The sequence below is a fragment of the Schistocerca piceifrons genome, chromosome 2 (assembly GCF_021461385.2).
Source record: "Schistocerca piceifrons isolate TAMUIC-IGC-003096 chromosome 2, iqSchPice1.1, whole genome shotgun sequence".
Lineage (NCBI taxonomy): Eukaryota > Metazoa > Arthropoda > Insecta > Orthoptera > Acrididae > Schistocerca > Schistocerca piceifrons.
Genome location: NC_060139.1, coordinates 58,067,545 through 58,089,616, shown reverse-complemented (window position 1 = coordinate 58,089,616; position 22,072 = coordinate 58,067,545). Strand labels below are relative to the sequence as shown.

Here is a 22,072-nt window from a genome sequence, read left to right as displayed (position 1 = left end):
TTCCCTGCTGATCAAATTATCATTCACATAAATTTCAGTTGTTTCTTTGACAATGAAGTCCCAAAATTTATTATTGGTAGCCAGAGCTTTCGTTTGGTGGTAATTCATTTTATGTCCATTTTCAACGCAGTGCTCTGCTATTGCAGACATGTTAGGTTGCAGTAAGTGGGCATGGCACTCATGTTCTGCACATAGAACTTCAACTGTGCAGCTCATTTGTCTAATGAAAGTTTTTTTGCTTTCACATGGAACTTTGTATACCCCCACTTTTTGGACCCAGATTATCTTTCACTCTCCCTAATGAAGCTCGTGTTTTGGTCGGTGGGCAAAAAATGGCGTTACATAGTGTTTTCGCAGTGGTCTGGCAATTTTTGATGATACATTGCCAATGAACAGTATGTAAGCGGTCTTCTTCTTCTTCTCCTCCATTTTCATCCTCCATGCCATTCTTTGGGCTCCTGCATTGGTGAGCTGTCTAAATCGGCCGGCTGCAGTGTCAGTTCTCCTGGATGACAGGTTCCAAGGGCCGCAGCTCTGCCATCAGACTTTTTGCATCTGAGATGGAATGTGCCCCGTATACTAGAGTGTTGAGCACACTGTTCTTCTGTGAGGGATGGTGGCAAATGGTAACATGGAGATAGTGAAGCTAAATGAACGTGTATCAAGCCTGCAGTTAATTGTAGATGTACTAAGGCGGGACATTGCGCATTTAGAAAATGAAAATGCCGAACTGAAAAAGGCGCGTAACATCCCGATCGCCAAAGCAAGTAGAACACGGAACTGGGAGCACAGGACCATCATGGAAGAAGGAAGCGAAAAGGTGATAAATACAACGAATGGAACGAACTGCGGCAATAAAAGCAGTTTCAGTGTCCTACCTACAATAAACGAGTGCTCTGAAGTGGATATAGGCCTACAGGCAGAAACAACAAGACAACATATGTTTACTAGGCCAAAAAGGGTTGGTCGTGTGAAACCCAGTGACTGTAGAATTCCTGTGGTAACAAAAAACCGTTTTCATGCGTTAGATTCAGATATAAATGTGGAATCCACGGAAAACTGTGACGAAAACAACACGCCGAATCTATATAGTGACAAGCACATGAGCAGAAACTTCCACAATAAACGTGAAGACAAACTCAAAGTGAAAATATTCTCTGATAGCCATGGACGTGAGATCGCAAAAATACTACGTTACAGTCATTGTATACAAGCAACTAGTATTGTCAAACCAGGTGCACCCATCCAAGAACTCATTAGAAACATAGAAACTGAAAATGATCGTCATATTGTCGTCATAGCTGGAGCCAATAATGTATATAAAAACGACCTCCACAGTGCAACACGAAACCTTAAGGCAATACTAAATTCAACACAAGATAAATCAGTTTTTGTAGTCGGAATTCCACATAGGCATGACCTTTCGGAATGGTCATGTGTGAACGTGGAAATCATAAAAGCAAACAGGCAATACTCAAAGATTTGCAAGGCCTACCAAAATGCATATTTTATAAGTATGGACTCCTTGCAAAGAGACTGTTACATGAGACATGGCATGCACCTTAATAACAGAGGCAAGAAGATTCTGTGCCAAAACATCAGCATGATACTGAAAGCATCTGACAACCAAGAAGTAATTGCTGCTCTTCCTGTTCCTTGCTTGACGCAAGCAGAGCCTGAAGAAATGGTTACTTCTATTGCAGCAGTAGAAGTAGAGGTGGAAGCAGCAATTATACCTACACACATAACAAACGCTGCAGCAGCAGTACCTACCACACTTCATCTACAGGATTCAACAGCAGCAGAAGATGAAGCAACATCCAAATCTCCACTCTCACCAGTTGCCACAACAATGCCTACAGCAGCAGCAGCAGTACCTATCACACTTCACCAGCAAGATTCAACAGCAGCAGAAGAAGAAGCATTCGCCTTATCTCCTCAGTCACCAGATGCCACAACAGTGCCTCCACACACCATAACAGCAGTTCCATCAATTCCTGTAGTAGCAGCCTCATCTACAATATCATCACAAGGAGGGAAGAGTAGGCATACAGCAGTAGATGTGCTACCACTCCAAGTGAACAATTTTTTAGTAAAAGGCAACAAGAGGCAGAAATCCAAAAGATAAGCCCTGAAAAAGGTTTGAAAACCAATCACCATAGTGTTCAGTGTTTAAGCAATAAGAGCATGGATCTTAAAATATGTTACCTTAACGTTCAAGGACTGAAAGATAAAGAACTTATCATAAATGAGTTTGGTCTTGATAACCAGTTTGATATTTTTTTTCTGAGTTAACACTGGGCTAATGAGAATAAACTTGCAGTTGCCAAATTTGACAATTTTAGTATAGTAAATAGCTACTGTAGGAAAAAGCACATTAGAGGTGGTGTGGCAATTTATTCCAACCAGTCACTCAATTGTACAATAACCAAACTAGACCTAAATTCCTTGTGTGATGAACAGCACTTTGAAGTTACGGGTATAATCATTAATAGTCATAAGCTAATAGTAGTATCCATGTACAGATCACCAAAGGGAAGCATTAACATATTTTTAGAAAAAATGGACATGCTATTGAGTGAATTAAGTAATATTAAATGGCTACACTATGATATTGCAATAGGAGGTGATTTGAATGCTGATTTTGATGTTACTAAATGTAAGGGTAGTGTTGCAGATCTGGAAAACTTACTAAGACAATACAATTTACATCATGTTAATAACAGGCCCACAAGAAACAAAGCATGTTTAGATAACATCTTTGTAAACTTCAAGACCACTGAAAACACATGCGAAGTTGTAGTGTTCCCATTCTCTGACCATGACTACGTATCTCTAAATTATGCAAGTAAAATTCCCATCAATAGGAGCAATGCAAACAGACCTGTCCCAACAGTTGTGATTACCAGACCCGTAAGTGAGGATAAAATTAACACATTTCGTACTTCCCTTGCTGACAGAGACTGGTTTGGCCATTGTAGTGTCGATCGACATTACACTTCAAGTAATGACCTGCCAGCCAAAATAATATTTGATAGATTTTTTAATGCATTCTTGACCATATTTAACTATAGTATTCCCATAAAGAAAATCAAAATAATGGACAGCAGCCACAAATCCATATCTCAAAACAGACAAAATATATGGTACACTAAACAACTGACAGATCTAAAGAAACAAGTTTTGTTACTGTACAACATATACAATAGTATGAAGTCTGACTGTGCCAAATCAGCCTAAGTGGAATGCAGGAATGAATACAAAAAAGCCATCCTGCAGGCCAAAAAAACCTACAATGCCAACAGCATACACCAATAAATGCAAAACCGCTTGGAAAGTAATTAACAGTGCTGCCACAGATACTAAAAAAGACAAAATTAATATCCCACCACAAACACTCAATGAGTTTTTTATTAATTCGGTGAAAGAAATAGGAGACGCAATTATCAAACCAGACATTAGTCCATCTGACTTACTCTCCCAAAATTGGGGTAGACAGTCACTAAATACAAGCATGCTAACCTTCTCCGAAGTAACGCCTAGATATGTAAAGGGGTCATAAAACAACTGAAATCATCTGATAGCTTAGATATATATGGCATATCATGCAACCTGCTAAAAAAAAGTGTGTGATTGCATTCTGTACCCTTTAACCCATTGCATAAACAAGTGCTTACTTGAGGGATATTTTCCTGATGAGTTAAAACTGTCTAGGGTCGTCCCAGTATACAAAAAGGGAGATAAAGACTCTCCATCTAGTTACAGGCCTATTTCAATAGTACCCGCATTCTCCAAGGTAATAGAATGCATCATGTACCAACAATTATCATCTCACTTTGAGAATCTAGGAATAATTAATGCTACACAATACGGGTTTAGGAAGAATCTGTCAACCATTGATGCAATCAACACAGTAGTCAGTTACATCCTCAAAGTTTTTGAGAACAAAGGCTTTGCTCAGGTCTCATTCTGTGACCTAAGCAAGGCCTTCGACTGTGTTGAGCACACACCACTACTAGAGAAACTAGAATTCTACGGCATCAAAGGAAACAGTCTCAGACTATTAAAAGCTTACCTCAACAACCGTAAACAGGTAGTTTGTGTTGGTAAGGAAATGTCAAACATAGCCCTTCCTGTTTCTGATATTGATCAATGACCTCCCCTCGTTTGTTAGATCCACCACTGTATTGTATGCAAATGATACGACTTTTCTTCATAGCAGTAACAATCTTAATGATCTTAAAACCTGTGCTGAAAATACACTCACCTATGCAGCATATTGGTTCAGAGCAAATGGTTTCCTGCTAAATGAAAATAAAACTCAGCAGATAATCTTCACTCTAAGAGACAAGCCACTATCTGATGACCCTAGTTCTGTTAAATTCCTGGGAGTTTATTTAGATGAAAAGTTATCCTGGGGCCAACATGTAAACTATATTAGTAGTAAGCTATCTAGAGTAATTTATTTATTAAGACAACTCAGAAATTGTGTACCTGAAACATACATCAGATCATCTTATTTTGCATTTTTCCAAAGTATAATATCCTATGGCATTATCTTGTGGGGTAACTGTAGTCATATACATGACATCCTATTATTGCAGAAGAAAGCCATTAGGATAATTACAAATTCTTCACATATGGCTCACTGCAAACCCTTATTTACCAAACAAAAAATTATGACTGTAATAAACCTCTATGTATACAATGTCTTAATCTTTACGAAGAAGAACCTACAAGATGTGAAACATAGAGAAAATGTACATTGTTACAACACAAGAAGTATCAAACACATATACACGCCTTACCACAGGCTATCAAAATCAATAAATAGCTATGAAGTCACAGGGCACAAACCATTTAATATAAGCTGCCACATGCCATACAGGATCTTCCTGAACATACATTCAAAGAAAGACTGCATGAATGGTTTATTGCCCACCCCTTCTATGATATCAATGAATTCTTCAACTGTAAAATGCAGTAACCCAACAGATGACCCACTGTGCATTTATTGTAATATAAGCTAAAATATTTCTGTAGTCAATACCTTATCACACTGTATTATAAATTGTAACTTCATTTGACGTTGTCAATTGCTGTAATGGGCTAAAGACAATAAAATCTTTATTATTATTATTATTATTATTATAAAAATCTTTAGGCATTGGCTTACGGCATAGACTGTAGGCAACAAAGCCACTGACCCTTCGCTGAACTAGGATGTTGAGAAAAGGAAGTTCATCATCTTTATCTATTTCCATGGTAAACTGGATGTTTTCATGGATGGAAATCAGATGCTCTACACAGTTCTGTAGTATGCACAATCACTAAAGATTGGCATGTAGTCTTTTCCTGTGTTGAGGATTGTGGTGTAACATGTCTATTCTACAGAATAACAAGTTCCACTTAAGCCCTCAGACCAAAAAAAGATCTTCATGGAAACTGCAAATGTTGTTTAGGTAATTCTTAAGTCTGGAACACTATTGAGCTCTGGTCTGCCTTAAGTGCAGATGGGGTGTCAAAGACGTCAACTCAGAACGTGGTCAAGGTGCAATGGCGAGTGAGCATCTCCGCCTGCTATGGAGGGCCATTTATGATTTGGCACCGTGGCTTGGAAGTCACAGGGCAAAGAGCATGGGTGATTACGTCAGTGCCTGAACAATTGAAGATTGTATGAGAACAGCCATTCTGTAATGATATGTCAGCACAGGAACACATGTTGTGATCTGTTTTGATCTACAGGTTAAGAAAGATCTGTTTACCAACAATTGTAAATGAAGTTGCACAATGTAAATATGGGATTTATAATATAGAAGAGTTAACGCAATGTGTCTATGCCACTTTAGTAGCTTAAACAGATCGGAGCTCTCTTTCAGCATTTGTACCTGTGATTGCAAGGCAGATTCACTGTGGTGAATATCAACCACAAGATAGTTATAAGGTTAAAGTTGGCACACCTATTATCTGTGTGGCAGATCAAGTGTGGAGTGGATCATCATCACACCAAAACCTCACAAGTTTCCACTTCAGAATTTAGACAAGGTTTCTGCATTCTTCTACAAAACTTTCAACACACTGGCACAGGTGGTGCAAGAATGTGGAAATATTTACAGTTCAATAGGAAATTAAAATTATACCTAACAACAGACCTCTATTCAAGTAACATGTAGATAACTGTTATTCCTTGGCACGTGTCAGCCAGTTCTGCAAATATTACACAGCAAATAGAACATAAAAGCAACTATTTTAGTATACAGAGCTAGAAACATAACTCAAAGTAGCTTCTTTCCTGCTTGCTTTACAATGTTCATTTCGTGCTATGAAAGGATAAACAGTACATAGAAGAAAAAAAGAAATATTAGTGTTTAAAGTGACATGGGAAATGGGGGCATTTTGAAATAGCTATGGCTGTACAGAGATAGTGGTAATTGTCAACACAATACACAGAATTGGTTTCTAGCAGTTTCCTTTCTTTGTTAATATATAGCATGACCTGTTCCACATCCCACAATCTTTGGTTGTGGATGAGATGCTGCAGAAAACTCTGTGTTTGCTGCTGCAGGTTAATAAAACTCCGATTAAAATTACTTTGCAACTGACTGATTGCAGTGGAGGGCCGAGCAGTGTTGCCAGCCATGCTTCACAAGGTGCTGCATGTAACCTAAAACACAGGCAATGCAGCAAGAACATGGCACTTAGGAAATAACTGTGACTGAATGGCAGCTAGCTGCTACTACTCAACATGCTGAAATATCAATCACAACAATTTTAGTAAGAATATAATGGTTTGGGATTGGTATGGGGGGATTGTGAACTGCTGTTTTACTGTGGCAGATATCCTACTAATGCTTGGGCCTACATGTTGCAACCATCGTTTGGACTGTCTGTGTAAATTTCGCTGGGAAGCCTTTACACACCCTCCATATAGTCCCAATCTCTCCCCGTGTGGTTTCCATACTTTTGGGGGTCCTGAAGAAAGACATTTGCTTTGGAAGAGATGCATGCCTGGGTATAATCATGGTTCTATAGGCACCCATAAACATTTTTTCCATGAAGGCCCTGATCATCTTGCCTGACAGGGATAAATGTATTAGGAGTTGATACGATAACTTTTGAGATAATAAACGGTTTACTTAACTTTTTTTAGCTGTCTCCTTTTTCATTTAATCACCCTTTGCAAATTTTTATCCAGTAGTGAATGGTCCCTCTGACAACGATGCACAGCTAGCCATATTAAATGCCTTATCTGTTTATAGTGAAGTATTATCATGGGAAACAATTAAGAGAAAATAAAGCACAGATGTAAAGGTTTCTGGGCAGTCTTGTAGGAAGCTTATTTCATGGATATGTATTGTGGCTGATGTCAATTTGAAATTTAATATGTAACAACAATAGAAATTCGTTGATAGAGCCACATGGAGTAGCCGCGCGGTCTGAGGCCTTGTCACACCTCATCTGGCTCCCCCGTTGGAGATTCGAGTCCCCCCTCGTGTGTGTGTGTGTGTGTGTGTGTGTGTGTGTGTGTGTGCTGTCCTTAGCGTAAATTAGTTTAATTAGTGTGTAAGCCTATGGACCGATGACCTCAGCAGTCTGGTCGCACAGAACCTCACCACAAATTTCCAAACAAATTTTCCTTGATAGATAATATGTAAAATAAAGGAATGGTAACCACTTTCACCTACAGTTAACTGATGAGTAGTGCACAGAAATATACAACAAAACAGTATGTTTTATTAGCTTAAGAGCTCTTGCTCTTGCTCTTTCTCTAGAACAAGTACACACATTCACACAGACAGCCAAGCGCACATGCTCATGGCCATGGCACTCAAGGCGTGGAAGTAGTAGTGGCGTAGTGGGAGCAGGGTCTTTCGACAGATGACTCAGTGACACCACAACAAGACTAAAGGAGTTCAGAGAGTAGAGCACATAAGAGGTAAAGAGAGGGACGAGGGATGGGGAGGGGGAAGGGATAAGAGGAAAGGAAAGGAAAGGAGAATAAAGTAGAGATGAGGAGGGAGACAGGCAGGGAAGAGACAAAGGGAGACAGGCGGACAAAGGGGGGAGGGGTGGATGGGGAGGGGGGGGGGGGATGACCCTACCCACATCACACAAAGACATTTTCTGCTGTCCACTCAATCAACAGAATATTCTTGTCCATCTTCATCCTGCACCCCAAGGGTCACACTCTTGTCATCGCCAGAGGTGCAAGACCTGTCCCTACACCTACCCACCACCTCCCACTGCTCTCCAGTCGCATGCATTTCCTTTCCTATAGATGGTAGAGCCACTTGTCAAAGCAGTTGTCGTACGTATCAGCTATGCTGCAATTACTGTATAGTATACTACTGGGCATGACAAGTACTCAACTGTACTCTCATATGAATGGCTACTGCCAAACTGTGCCAAAGTTGATCATCCAATTGCCGAACATACTGAGCACCACAACGCTAACAACTTCAACAACTGCTTCACTAGTGGAAATTCTCTCTCTATCCTAAACCTCCACTAACCTGTTTCCCCTTTACCTTTTCCCTACTCTTTTCTGTCTCCCCCCCCCCCCCCCCCCACACACACACAATCCTCTTATATGCTCCACCTAAAACATAACCAGCTTTCATGGCTACATTTCAGTTACTTAACTTGTTGACAATCAATGATTTTGATTGAGGTATATAAGTCAGGTTTCTTGCACGTGCTCTACCTAGAATAACACCTATGTCCACTTTTACACAAGGGCAATGTGTGTCCAGTTAACCAAACAACTACATAGCCACAACAGACAAAATACAAAATAGTTCTTAAATATGTTTTAATGCATCACGACACAGATAAGACTTATATGGATTTGGTACTTAAAAGCCGCTGCTCCATATCAACTGGACAGTTATATAATACGTTAATCTATTCCAAATTCTTTGAATTTACATTCCAAATTCTTTGAATTTACAGTTAAGATTTCTATACAAATGCTGGGTCAGTCTTGATCGTGCAACTGTAAATGTACCATTCCCACTTCATGTGAGCAGTTGCCTTAAGTGCTTTGGCTATCCGATCCCAATTTCAACCTTGTTGCATACTACTTAGGTAGCATCCTCTGTAGCGGGAAAGCCGGATCTGAGTCCCAGTCCAGCACAAATTTTCATTTATTGCCACTGAATTCATTTCAATGCCCAATTGCGGCTGAGTTCAGAATTTACAGTATAACCCTGATTTTACGTTCCCAGAATTAATGTTTTCCCACCATTTATGACATTATTTATTGTTCCTCTTAAATTTCCTTTGTCCACAATGTTAATTTGCATCAACGTATTTATAATTTTCCCCGCAATTTATGCATTAAGAAAAAGTACTTGTGGAGAAAAAAAATGATGCTGGCTTGATGTTGGCTGTCCAGTAGTGTTTATAAATATTACGTGGTTAAGTTTATTTACACCCTAGCACTATACTCAGCGGATTTGAACCCATAAACATGTAACAGTTGTAAAAATTCGTGCCGTATCTCCCGCCACTGCCAAGCTCTATTTGGCATCGTGGCTGATGGAAGTAACTAGGTTTGTTTCAATAAAGATGATACGAACAACCACAACAGTTACCAAACTGCCTGTACTGAGCAAATGCATTTTCGTAGTAGTTGTGATCATTGTGACGCCCTTGTTGAATCATATGTAGCGTGTCTCGGCATTTGGCAACTTGTAGTGCTAGTTGACACCATCACTCAATCCTGAGTTGCTCAAATGTTTTTACTTTTTAGTATAAACACAGTGCCGGTTATTTAATTTTTACATGCTGAGCAAAATGTGTTTCGAGAATTTGTTCTCATAGTCAAGTGCAGTTTTACGTATGTATTTTTTCCCTTTGTGATGCTACACAAACAATGTCAGTGATAGTTTGCGTGTGTGTGGTGTTCTACATAACTGAGGAGGCACAGTACCTGCTAAACTCAAAAAGATGACTAAAGGAGAGATGCAGAATACCACATGCTAACACTGCACAAAATTCTTATCTACAATATTTGCACTTGGCAATGAGAGAGAATTCTCGAAACACACCGTGCTAAGCATGAAAAACAATACTTAACTAGCGCAGTATTTCATTATTTAAATAACGAATGACAGCTGCAGACTTTAAAAAACATTAATTATGACATATGGAATTGAGTTAAACGTTCCTACTTTACAGACAGTTATCAGTTCCAGTTACATCGGTGGTTTTTATTAGATAATAAAGCTTTATTAGGTGACAAACAAGTTCCTGACAAGTCTTTTTGATGCCTGTTATGCACATATGTCACATATAATGTGCGAAAATGCAAGGGTGTATCCTATACATAACTTTTACAACTTAAAACTTTATTTCCCATATTTTTACATTTTCCCGCATTTTACACCACTTTTTTTTAAGACCCCTTGAGAAATGTAATAGCGGGGTTTCACTGTATTTATTTCATCAATTAAGATTTTACTACTGCTTTTAGAAAACTGATTATGGTATTTGGCTTTAAGAATCACTGCAATATTTCTGAAGCAGTTATCATGTTGAAATATTGCAATTATCACACCAAAAGTACCTGAAACATACATCTACAACAAAGGCTTAAATTATTTTTGTTACTTGGTTTACAAATAGTGTGGTTTTAGTTCGTAACATAAATCCTGTGTGTTTTATTGTTGGCTGCATTGTAATTTATATCACCTTTTTACGTGAGTTCCATAAATGATAAACTGCGCTTTTGCTTACAGTAGGTTTGACAGATTTTTAATTTGTAGTTCAATATCTTCTTAAATTCAATTTTTTGCATTTATGTCATCATCATCATCATCATCATCATCATCATCATCATCATCACTGCTGCTTTTATACTTTTCTTTTTGCCCAAATACAAGAATAGTTACAGCCATACTTTGCAGGAATTCATTTGTGTTTCTTTCCTTGTTTTTCTTTCTAGAGCTCTTCCAACTGTTCCAAAGACAGCTAGATATTTATTAACCTTCTTCACAATGTCTTTGCCACAGTAATTAGTATCACATTACGGATAACTGAAATGGGATACTTGTTCTAAAATTTTCTCATTTATTATTATTATTTTCAGTCTGACTGGATTCTTTCCTTTGAAAGACATTATCTTTGTCTCGTTTGAGTTGCACTTTGGCACACTCTACTTACTGCCCTTTGCAAATTATCTTCCGTTTCCCATACAATTATCTTGTTATCAGCAAACAAAAAGAGTATTTAATAGTATACAACATCCATTTTAATTTCTAAGTGTAGTTCACCTTTACACTTCATAACTAGGTCATCAACATATAAATTAAATAAGGTGGGTGATAGAATGAAATTTTCACTCTGCAGTGGAGTGTGCGGCGATATGAAACTTCCTGGCAGATTAAAACTGTGTGCCAGACTGAGACTCGAATAGGAGTGACAGGCTGCAGCCTTGTCTAACACCTTGATTCATAAAATTTCACCTGACATTTTCAAATCTAAACGACTATTTTTGTATATTAAAAAAAAAAAGATGCTGTGACTTACCAAACGGGGAAAGCGCTGGTAGATAGACACAATAAAAAACACACAAACCCACACACAAATCTCAAGCTTTCACAACCCATGGTTGCTTCATCAGGAAAGAGGGAAGGAGAGGGAAAGACGAAAGGATGTGGATTTTAAGGGAGAGGGTAAGGAGTCATTCCAATCCCGGGAGCGGAAAGACTTACCTCAGGGGGAAAAAGGGACAGGTATGAGTGCGAGCGCAAGCGCGCGCTGCGCGCGCGCGCGCACACGCACACGCGTGCACACACGCACACACACATACACACACACACACACCTACACCTACATCCATACTCCGCAAGCCACCTGACAGTGTGTGGCGGAGGGTACCCTGAGTACCTCTATCGGTTCTCCCTTCTGTTCCAGTCTCGTATTGTTCGTGGAAAGAAGGATTGTCGGTATGCTTCTGTGTGGGCTCTAATCTCTCTGATTTTATCCTCATGGTCTCTTCGCGAGATATACATAGGAGGGACCAATATACTGCTTGACTCTTCGGTGAAGGTATGTTCTCGAAACTTTAACAAAAGCCCATGCCGAGCTACTGAGCGTCTCTCCTGCAGAGTCTTCCATTGGAGTTTACCTATCATCTCCGTAACGCTTTCGCGATTGCTAAATGATCCTGTAACGAAGCACGCTGCTCTCCGTTGGATCTTCTCTGTCTCTTCCATCAACCCTATTTGGTACGGATCCCACACGGCTGAGCAGTATTCAAGCAGTGGGCGAACAAGCGTACTGTAACCTACTTCCTTTGTTTCCGTATTGCATTTCCTTAGGATTCTTCCAATGAATCTCAGTCTGGCACCTGCTTTACCGACGATCAACTTTATATGATCATTCATTTTTAAATCACTCCTAATGCGTACTCCCAGATAATTTATGGAATAAATGCTTCCAGTTGCTGACCTGCTATTTTGTAGCTAAATGATAAGGGATCTATCTTTCTATGTATTCGCAGCACATTACACTTGTCTACATTGAAATTGAATTCCCATTTCCTGCACCATGCGTCAATTCGCTGCAAATCCTCCTGCATTTCAGTACAATTTTCCATTGTTACAATCTCTCGATACACCACAGCATCATCTGCAAAAAGCCTCAGTGAACTTCCAATGTCATCCACAAGGTCATTTATGTATATTGTGAATAGCAACGGTCCTATGACACTCCCCTGGGGCACACCTGAAATCACTCTTACTTCGGAAGACTTCTCTCCATTGAGAATGACATGCTGCGTTCTGTCATCCAGGAACTCTTCAATCCAATCACACAATTGGTTTGATAGTCCATATACTGTGTATATGTGTGTGCGCGAGTGTATACCTCTCCCTTTTCCCCCCGAAGGTACGTCTTTCCGCTCCCGGGATTGAAATGACTCCTTACCCTCTCCCTTAAAACCCACATCCTTTCGTTTTTCCCTCTCCTTCTCTCTTTCCTGATGAAGCAACCATGGATTGCGAAAGCTTGATATTTGTGTGTTTTTTATTGTGTCTATTTACCAGCACTTTCCCATTTGGCAAGTCACAGCATCTTTTTTTAATATATTTTTCCCCATGTGGAATGTTCTTTTCTATTATATTCATATCAACTATTTTTGTATTTACATAAAGACTCTTTATGGAATTAAAAAGAAGTTTACTAAAGCACTATTTCCAATATTTTCCACAAAAAGGCCTTTTTACCTTATCAAAGGCTTTCTCAAAATAAGTAAATGCCAACGTTGTTTCTAAGCCAAATTCCCAATGCTTCTCAATAATTTATCTTCTTATAAATATATTACCACTACACAAACTTCCCACTCTGAAGGCTGATTGTCCTACTGAAATTACTGCATCAGTGATAGTTTGTAACCTTTGATTAAGAGTTTTACCATAAATTTTATATCCTGCATTTAGTAAACTTATTCCTTTATAATTTCCTGTGTCTTTCCTATTGCCTTCTTTACACACAGAAATTATTTGAGATGTGTTCCATTCTTCAGGTACAGAACAGTTCTTCCAACACACATTTAAAAAATGGAGGAAGCAAAATTATAACATGATTCCTCCATAACTGATTAATTCAGCATTAATGCCTTATATGCTAGCACCTTTCTTTTTATCTGATCTCCAGAGTTATTATCAATTTTTATAGAATGATTTATGCAAGTTCACATAAACTTCATTTGCTAGTATCATATTCTTCAATATATTCATAATCATAGCTTTCATTACAATATATTCAGAATCAAAGCTTTAATTAAATATTGTCCTATTCTGTTACATTCTAAACCCTTTGAACTCCTTTCGTCTTGTTGCGCAGCAACTGATTTATGCGTCAGATGTATCTCACACTATGCCACAATCCCCTCCTCGCCTTCGGTGCCCTTCCCTACCCCCTTCTGACCTCCAGGAAACTGCTATCAATAATCAACCACCAGTCTTTTCACAGCTGGGAGTGTGTGTGTGTGTGTGTGTGTGTGTGTGTGTGTGTGTGTGTGTGTGTGTGTGTGTGTGTGTACTGTTGTTCGAGAAAGAGCAAGGGCTCTAAAGCTAGTGAAATACCATTTCTGTCACGTGTTTCCATGTGCTACATACCAGCCAACTACAGGTGAGTGGTTGCCTTTCTCTTATTTATAAAATTTAATATATTTATAGATGGGTTTCTATTTAACATTAACACTGCTTTCCCAAGGAAACAAAGCATGATACTAATAGGCTTTTTTTTTTTTAAAAAAAAACTGGGTAACAAAAAGAATCAAATTATCACATGCAAGGAAAGGGAAATTTTATTTGAAAAGATTAGAACAAGCAGAGAACTAGGATTCTTTACACATTACAAGGAAACCTGTGCTGTCACCACATGTTCACAACTGCTATCACCGTCAGCTCTGCTTGGAACATAGTATTACAATTATTCTATTCTCTGTCAAATGAAAAACTTTGAGTGAGTAATACGAGGGGCATTTGAAAAGTCCAAGAGATACCACCACCAGCCTATATAGACATCATGTTTAGTTAGTAGCATCTTTAGAAAGAGCGCACACCAAGTTTCAGCCATATTGGTCTATTTCTTTGTTTTGCCATTCATGTGAATCAAGGAGATCCAAGTGATTGAGTGATTGTCAAAAAATGGACAAAAAAGAATTTTGTGTGGTGATTAAACATTACTTTATGAAAAGCAAAATGCATCGGGCGACTAAAGAGAAGATTGATAAACATTACGGTGGCTCTACACCTTCGATTAGAACAGTTTATAAGTGGTTTCAAAATTTTCGGAGTGGCCGTATGGGCACAAATGATGCTGAATGTTCTGGACGTCCTGCGGAGGTTAAGACTCCGGAAATCATTGATAAAATCTATGAAATGTTGATGTATGACAGAAGAGTTAAGGTGCGAGAGATTGCTAGTGCTGTGAGCATCTCGAATGAAAGAGTACATAATATTGTGCACAAACATTTGGACATGAGAAAGCTTGATGGGTTCCACGACCGCTCACACTTGAAAAAAACAGAATTGTGTGCAGTGCTGAAAGGATGGTTTGCAGCTGTTCAGGAAGAATCCACAGGACTTTAAGCGTCACTGCGTCACTGTTGATGAAACATGAATACATTACTATGCTCCTGAGACCAAACAACAATCTAAACAATGGGCTTACAAGGGAGAATCTGCACAAAAAAAGGCGAAGACCATTCCTTCGGCCAGATAGATTATGGCGACTGTCTTTTGGGATTCACAAGGGATAGTCCTCATCGACTATCTGGAAAAGCGTAAAACTATTACAGGTGCATATTATTCATCATTATTGGACCGCTTGAAAACCGAGCTGCAAGAAAAACACCAGCGATTGGACCGTAAAAAAGTCCTTTTCCATCATGACAATGCACCAGCACACACCTCAGCAGCTGTGGTCGCAAAATTAATGGAAATAGGATTCCAACTCGTTTCACATCCCCCCTATTCTCCAGACTTGGCTCCCTCGGACTACTATCTGTTCCCCAATTTGAAGAAATGGCTGGCGGGACAAAGATTTTATTCAAATGAGGAGGTGATTGCAGCAACTAATAGACATTTTGCAGACTTGGATAATTCCTATTATTCGGAAGGGATCAACAAATTAGAACAGCATTGGACGAAGTGTGTAAGTCTGAAAGGAGACTCTGTCAGAAAAAAAAAAAAGGTTTACCACAAACATGTAAGTAGTTTTTATTTTTGCACGGACTTTTCAAATGCCCCTCGTATATAGGGACCTGAAATGTAGTATCTGTTTTAGGTAAGTTGAGAAGCAGCAGCAGCATTGCTGAAGTTGGCAACATCATAAATGAGGTAGTTTAGGCCCAATCTCTACCTGTATCTTATGCAGCCATAGTTCAAAATACTACACATAAAGCTATCATGTTATAGCCTCTGTGATTTCATATAATACCAACTTTAGCTGGCAGATAAATGTATGTGTTCTTTATTCTAAGATGTTAAGTCTCACGGGTGAGACCAATGTCGCAGTATGTGGTATGTACCTTAGAGAGACCATTCAACTCCCCACTGTTTGAAATAAGACTGAAGTGTAACTTAAAAGCGCACCAATTTGTCACTGTGTTCATGCACAGGTGTGTTCTTTATTTTGTAAACACACCCTTATGCACATACTGTTTCCAAATTGGGCTTCACCAGATAAATGAAAATTGGTTACATTTTCAATATTTATATGCAGATAAAATAGTTCATCTGAATACCATTTGCTATGAAATAACATTTATTACATACATTCATATTTTTTACATTTTGAGGCTCACATTGCACCTATATTCACTTTTATCGGAAATGTGAAGTTTTCATGTCGGTGATAATACCTCACATTAGGTTCTAAAATTATGTTTCTTACATATATGTGATGTATTTAGTCACACACGCAATGAATCACTGTCACCATTGATATCTCCCGACAGACGGAAATATGCTAACGTTAGACACCTGTAGAAGATAGGTAGTAAGACAAATAGTAACAATTATAAAACACTCTCACTACTTACACAGCCTGTCAAAAAAGTTCAAAGACTGATTTTGTTCTTGGTGCATAATTGACATCAGTGCAAGCTATGGTGGCACCTAGAACTAACAACTGCAAGCAACATATGTGTGTTCGACCAGTCAGAGAATGCAGTGAACATGTAGCTATTGTGTGTCAACACTGATGAGTTGCCAACTCACAGTGGAGTAGCCAGTAGTGATTCAATTACACATTTCACTTGGTAAAATTGTTATAGGGACATCTGAGTAAATCACAAAGGAGCAACCGGCAGTGATTCAATTACATGTTTTACTCAGTAAAATTGCTACAGGGACATTGTGTGTATGAACAAGACTTACAGCGATAGTTGTTTAAGTTGCACATGAGTGTTTGGTTGGTTTGAATGTTAAACGAGGACAACGAGAAATCATCCAAAATGAACATTGGAATAACGTGTTTTGTTTTGAAAACCACCACCATCTTTCATGCGGAAGTAATGATGAAGATCTGAAGTGTTAAAGACATTCTCCAGAATGTTTTAGAGGAAGGAAAAGTCTGTGGAAAGCTTGTCTATACACTTCTGACTATTGAATGAAAACAAAACATGGATGTGGCCTGAGGCTTGATTGAAATGATTTCCGTGGACACTTATCTCTCTCCCCCCCCCCATCCAAACAAATAACAACAACAACAACAACAACAATAATAATATATATCATCATGTTTGACAAGATTGATTGATTGAGACAGGTTATGGGACCAAACAGCGAGGTCATCAGTCCCGCGATTCCGAGGTTAGTCACAGAAGAAAGAGAGTCTGCTAAAAGTGGATAGATCCAGTCAGAGTCAAATTATAAAATAATGAACATTAAACATACACAGTAAAAGGCATAAAAGGTGACACCAAATCTAAAAATCGGGAAAAAAAGGGGGGTGGTCATTGGATCACAGACCAAGAAGACTGGAAAAGATGTCCCAACCTGCCCTTGCTCCAAGACTAAAGTAGAAACTTATATGCGGAAACAAAAACCATTTTCATGGAGGAAACTGAGGACTGGTTCAACCACCTGTGAATCGTCTGCTAATATTAAATTTAAGAAATCATGAAGAATATATTTAGCACAAAGGGCTGAAAGAAGGGGACATGGAATACTGTCAGTCTGGCTCCACAGCCGCATTGTGGGGGTGGGTTGTTACATAGGAGGAAACAATGGGTGAGGCAGGTATGACCAATGAGTAAACAGCATGAAACAATGGACTCTTTCCAAGAGGAGAGGAAGGAAGAGCGCCAAACTGCAACAGTCTCCTTCATTGTGCGGAGTTTATTACTATGAGTGGTAGAGCTCCGGATGGCATTCCACTTTTGGGGAAAGAGAAATCTGACATAGATCCGCACATATGCAGCTGGAATATTGAGAAAAAAGGGGGTTAAGTATCTGTTTCTCTAGCCAAATGGTCAGCCAGTTCATTCTCCGGGACTCCCACATGACTTGGGACCCAGAGGAGGACAACCGAACAGGCGACACATCCAAGAGCAGACTGGAGGTCACAGATAGAGACCAAAGGGTGCCGAGGGTAGCATCGGTTGATAGCCTGCAAGCTGCTCGTTGCGTTGGAACAAATTAAAACACTGTGCAGGGAGGCCTGAGAAACAAACAGGTTGACCCTGCGAATGGCTAGAAGCTCTGCTGTGAACACACTACATGATCCCGACAATAAATGGTGTTCGAAGGCAGTAGGAGACGTGAAAGCGTATCCCACCTTATTGATGTCTTAGAACCATCAGTGAAAGATGGTGGTGGCACCCTGGAACTATGCAAGGATGGCACATAGAAGATGCCAGAAAACCGTACAAGCGACAGTGATCTTAGGACTCTGGAAATGATCGGTCCTAATCCGTGGTATGGGCACCATCCATGGTGGGGTATGGGACAAAAGACACGAGGTGCAGGCCTGAGTGGAGATGGAGATCCCAACAGAGAGAAGTGAGACACTTGCCAACGGGTGTTACGAGGGAGACATCCCTCATAGGCAAAGAGCACAGGGTACACAGGTTGCTCAGGGAACTGGAGAATGGCGACTGTGTACGAAATGAGGAGTTGGCTTCATCTTATGTGAAGAGGGGGCATCCCCACTTCTGAGAGGAAACTATCAATGGGACTAGTGCGAATGGCACCAATAGCCAGACGCACCCCACAATGGTGAACAGGGTCAAGCAGTTTCAAAGTGGAAGGAGCTGCTGAGCCATGAACCTGCTACCACAATCTAGTCTGGACGAGATCAGACCACGGTAAAGATGGAGGGGGGGTGGAATGGTCTGGACCCAAAGATGTGTGGCCCAGGAGATGGAGAGCATTAAGCTTCCGCATACATGTAGTCTTAGGAGGCGAATGCTTCTGCATACACGTAGTTTTAGCTGGCGAATGTGGGGCAGCCGTGTCACCTTGTTATCAAAAATAAGGCCCAAGAAACGGGACTGTGCTACAACATCGAGGAGCTGGTCACCTAAATAAAGTTCTGGATAAGAGTGTACTGTAGGTCGACGACAAAAATGCATAACCCACATTTTGGAGGGAGAAAAATGGAAGCCACGGAAGGCCTGTCAGATGGTGCCTTGGCGCCGGTGCTCAGCAGATGTTACCGAGTGGGAGCTGCACCAGAAGCAAAAATCATCGACGCACAACACCGGGGTAACCAGAGGCCCAACAGAGGTCACAAGCCCATAGATGGCAATGGGGAAGAGTGATGGATGACAAGACTATGTAGAATGGGTCTCTGATGATTTGTGCAGATCAAAGAAGGTGTGAATAACAAAATTGAAAGTTAAGATAACACTCACTGTCTTTTTTAAGTACAGTAACCGTAAATTTCCACCACTACTTGGGATCAGTTGCACAAGAGGCTTCAGAAGGTTCGTTCAGAACACTTGAGTAGGAGGGATTTCTTCTTGCGCACGACAATGCACCTGCTCACACGGCTACAGTAGTTGCGCAGTTTTTAACAAAAAACCAAGTGTCTGTTCTCGACCACCTCCATCATGCCATGGTGACATTCAAGTTGAGTAACATACCAACACAAGGACTTTCAGTATGACTGTGCTGTACATTATACTCAAGTGGAGGGGAGGAGGGGGACTATAAAGAAAACCTGAAACATTAAACACATCATCTTAATTTTTCTCTATTTTTTATCAATCCAATCTCTAAATGTTTTGAACCGAGGGGATATGTCATCCTTGAAAGTAGTGGATAAAACTGTGTGTGCAAGAGCTCTAACACACCTCTCTCAAAATAAAGAGTTTATTCACAAATTTTTCAATTCGCAATTCAGATTACGCAAAATTTAAATGACAAAATATAGTGAACTGGTATTTTCTGCAACCCATCCAAAGTATTTGTGCAGTTCATAGTATTCTCGTAGAAAAGCTCATATTATTTTATCAGAGATGCTGTTGGTAACTAGTTTTCATCATATGTAACTAAAAGGATGCAGTGTAGCATTAAGAAACCCTTGGAGTGTACAAAATTCACATTCATTTTCAGAATGGGGAACAGTCACTGCAGGTGTGCCACATGGATAAATATTGGGTCCACTGCTGCTGTTCTATCTAAATGATCTTCCAACATACAACCAAGGAATAGAAACAGATATCTCTGCTGACAATCCAAGTATTATAATCAAGCCTAATGGAGTAACTTAATCTAAAATATAAATATTTTTTTGAAAACTAATAACTGGTTCTCGCAAATGGATTTTTACTGAATTCAGGTACAACTAAATACATGCATTTGAGTACTGTGCAAGGCCTGCCCACACCATTAGAAATAATGCGTGAAAGTAAATCAATTACATTATAGTTTCAAAAATTTATTATTTTCATTATTCTTCACATAAGAATTTCTGAGTTTGGAATTCTATGATGTGCAGATTATGTGTAAAAGTACTTTGAATAATAATCAATAAAAATAAAAAAAACAGTGAAATCTAAACTACACTTTATTTGTAGTTCTATCAATACTGCAAGTTATAAACTCTTGGTGCTCCAGGAAATTCCGTCATTACTGTTGTCCCTATTCATTCCAAGTCACTGTATAACAAAGTATATGAGAAATGCACATAAAAACATGCTATGACTGTTGTCATTGGAATATAAGACCAACAGACTTTGGCAACGATGATAGATCATATTTAAAACCAAATATCCTCAATATTATGACTACTGTTAAATTGAAACATGAAACTGTGAGAACTTTGGCGACGTACTGTTTTGCACTGGAAACCAAAACATTATGACCATCTGCATAATAGAATGTTAGTCCACATCTAGAACTAAATACAACAGTAATTCTGCATGAAATGGATTTGAAAAGTTTCTCAATGTATGTGACACCAGATATCTACCACACATGCAGCTACTGTGTACTAAGGGCCAGTGGCTTGCAGGTGCGAAGCTGACATTTGACAGTCTCTCAGTTGTGTTACAATAGGCGAATTTGGAAGCCAAGACATCAATTCCTCAAACCATTTTACCATTATTATGGCCTTTTGAAGCAGACAGTAATTCTGCTGAACAATGCTATCACCACGAGAGAAGACAAAGTATGAAGGGATGGTAGTTGTCCGCAATAATGTTCATGTACTCCACAGCTGTCACATCATCATCAATGATTACCATGGGTCCCACAGAGGACCAAGCGTATGTCCCCCATAGCATAACAACTACCCCACTGGCATAAGTCAATGGGGCAGAGCATTTTTCCAACCACCAATCATCTGAATGACAGAGTGGGACCCTATCTATGACGATCAAATTGGTATAACATGAAACATGATCCATCCGGTCAGGCTGTGGCCAAGACATGTCTCCGCAAGGTTCGCAGGAGAGCTTCTGTAAAGTTTGGAAGGTAGGAGACGAGGTATTGGCAGAAGTAAAGCTGTGAGGATGGGGCGTGAGTCGTGCTTGGGTAGCTCAGTTGGTAGAGCACTTGCCCGCGAAAGGCAAAGGTCCCGAGTTCGAGTCTCGGTCCGGCACACAGTTTTAATGTCAGGAAGTTTCAATGTACTTTGTTGTCAGATCTGCCACAAATCAACTGCCTATACTGCTTTACACATCAGGCAAGGCATCTAACCTCCTGTACTGGTTCTGTGATGAGGCACGGAAATTCAATGTTGTCATCTTCTCATGGTTTCGCTGTCCTTCAACTGCTTTCCATAGATGCTCATGACACTAGCATATGAACAGTCCACCAGCTTCACGATTCTCAGATGCAAATTCCTGAGCATTGGGCCATTACAATATGCCCTCTTTCAAAGTCGGTCATGCCAGGGAATTCCCCCACTTGCGGTCCATATGATCACTAGAATTACTCTCCACTCATCTGTTCTGCTTATATACATTTCTTACCACATGATGTGACTGGAACACCACAAGGTGGTATTCATTTTGCAGTGAGCAGTACTTCTAATATTTTGGCTCTGTAGACATCATACGGAAAGTTCTGGCAGAACGTAAATAATAGTTTACGAATGAAAGTAA

General features: G+C 39.7%; 1 protein-coding gene across 1 annotated transcript in view; it reads right to left on the bottom strand.

The window, feature by feature from the left end:
• The window catches only part of LOC124776274 (protein ECT2), a 212,628-nt gene that overhangs the window by 49,782 nt on the left and 140,774 nt on the right, over positions 1 to 22,072 (bottom strand). The gene's annotated exons all lie outside the window — the stretch shown is intronic.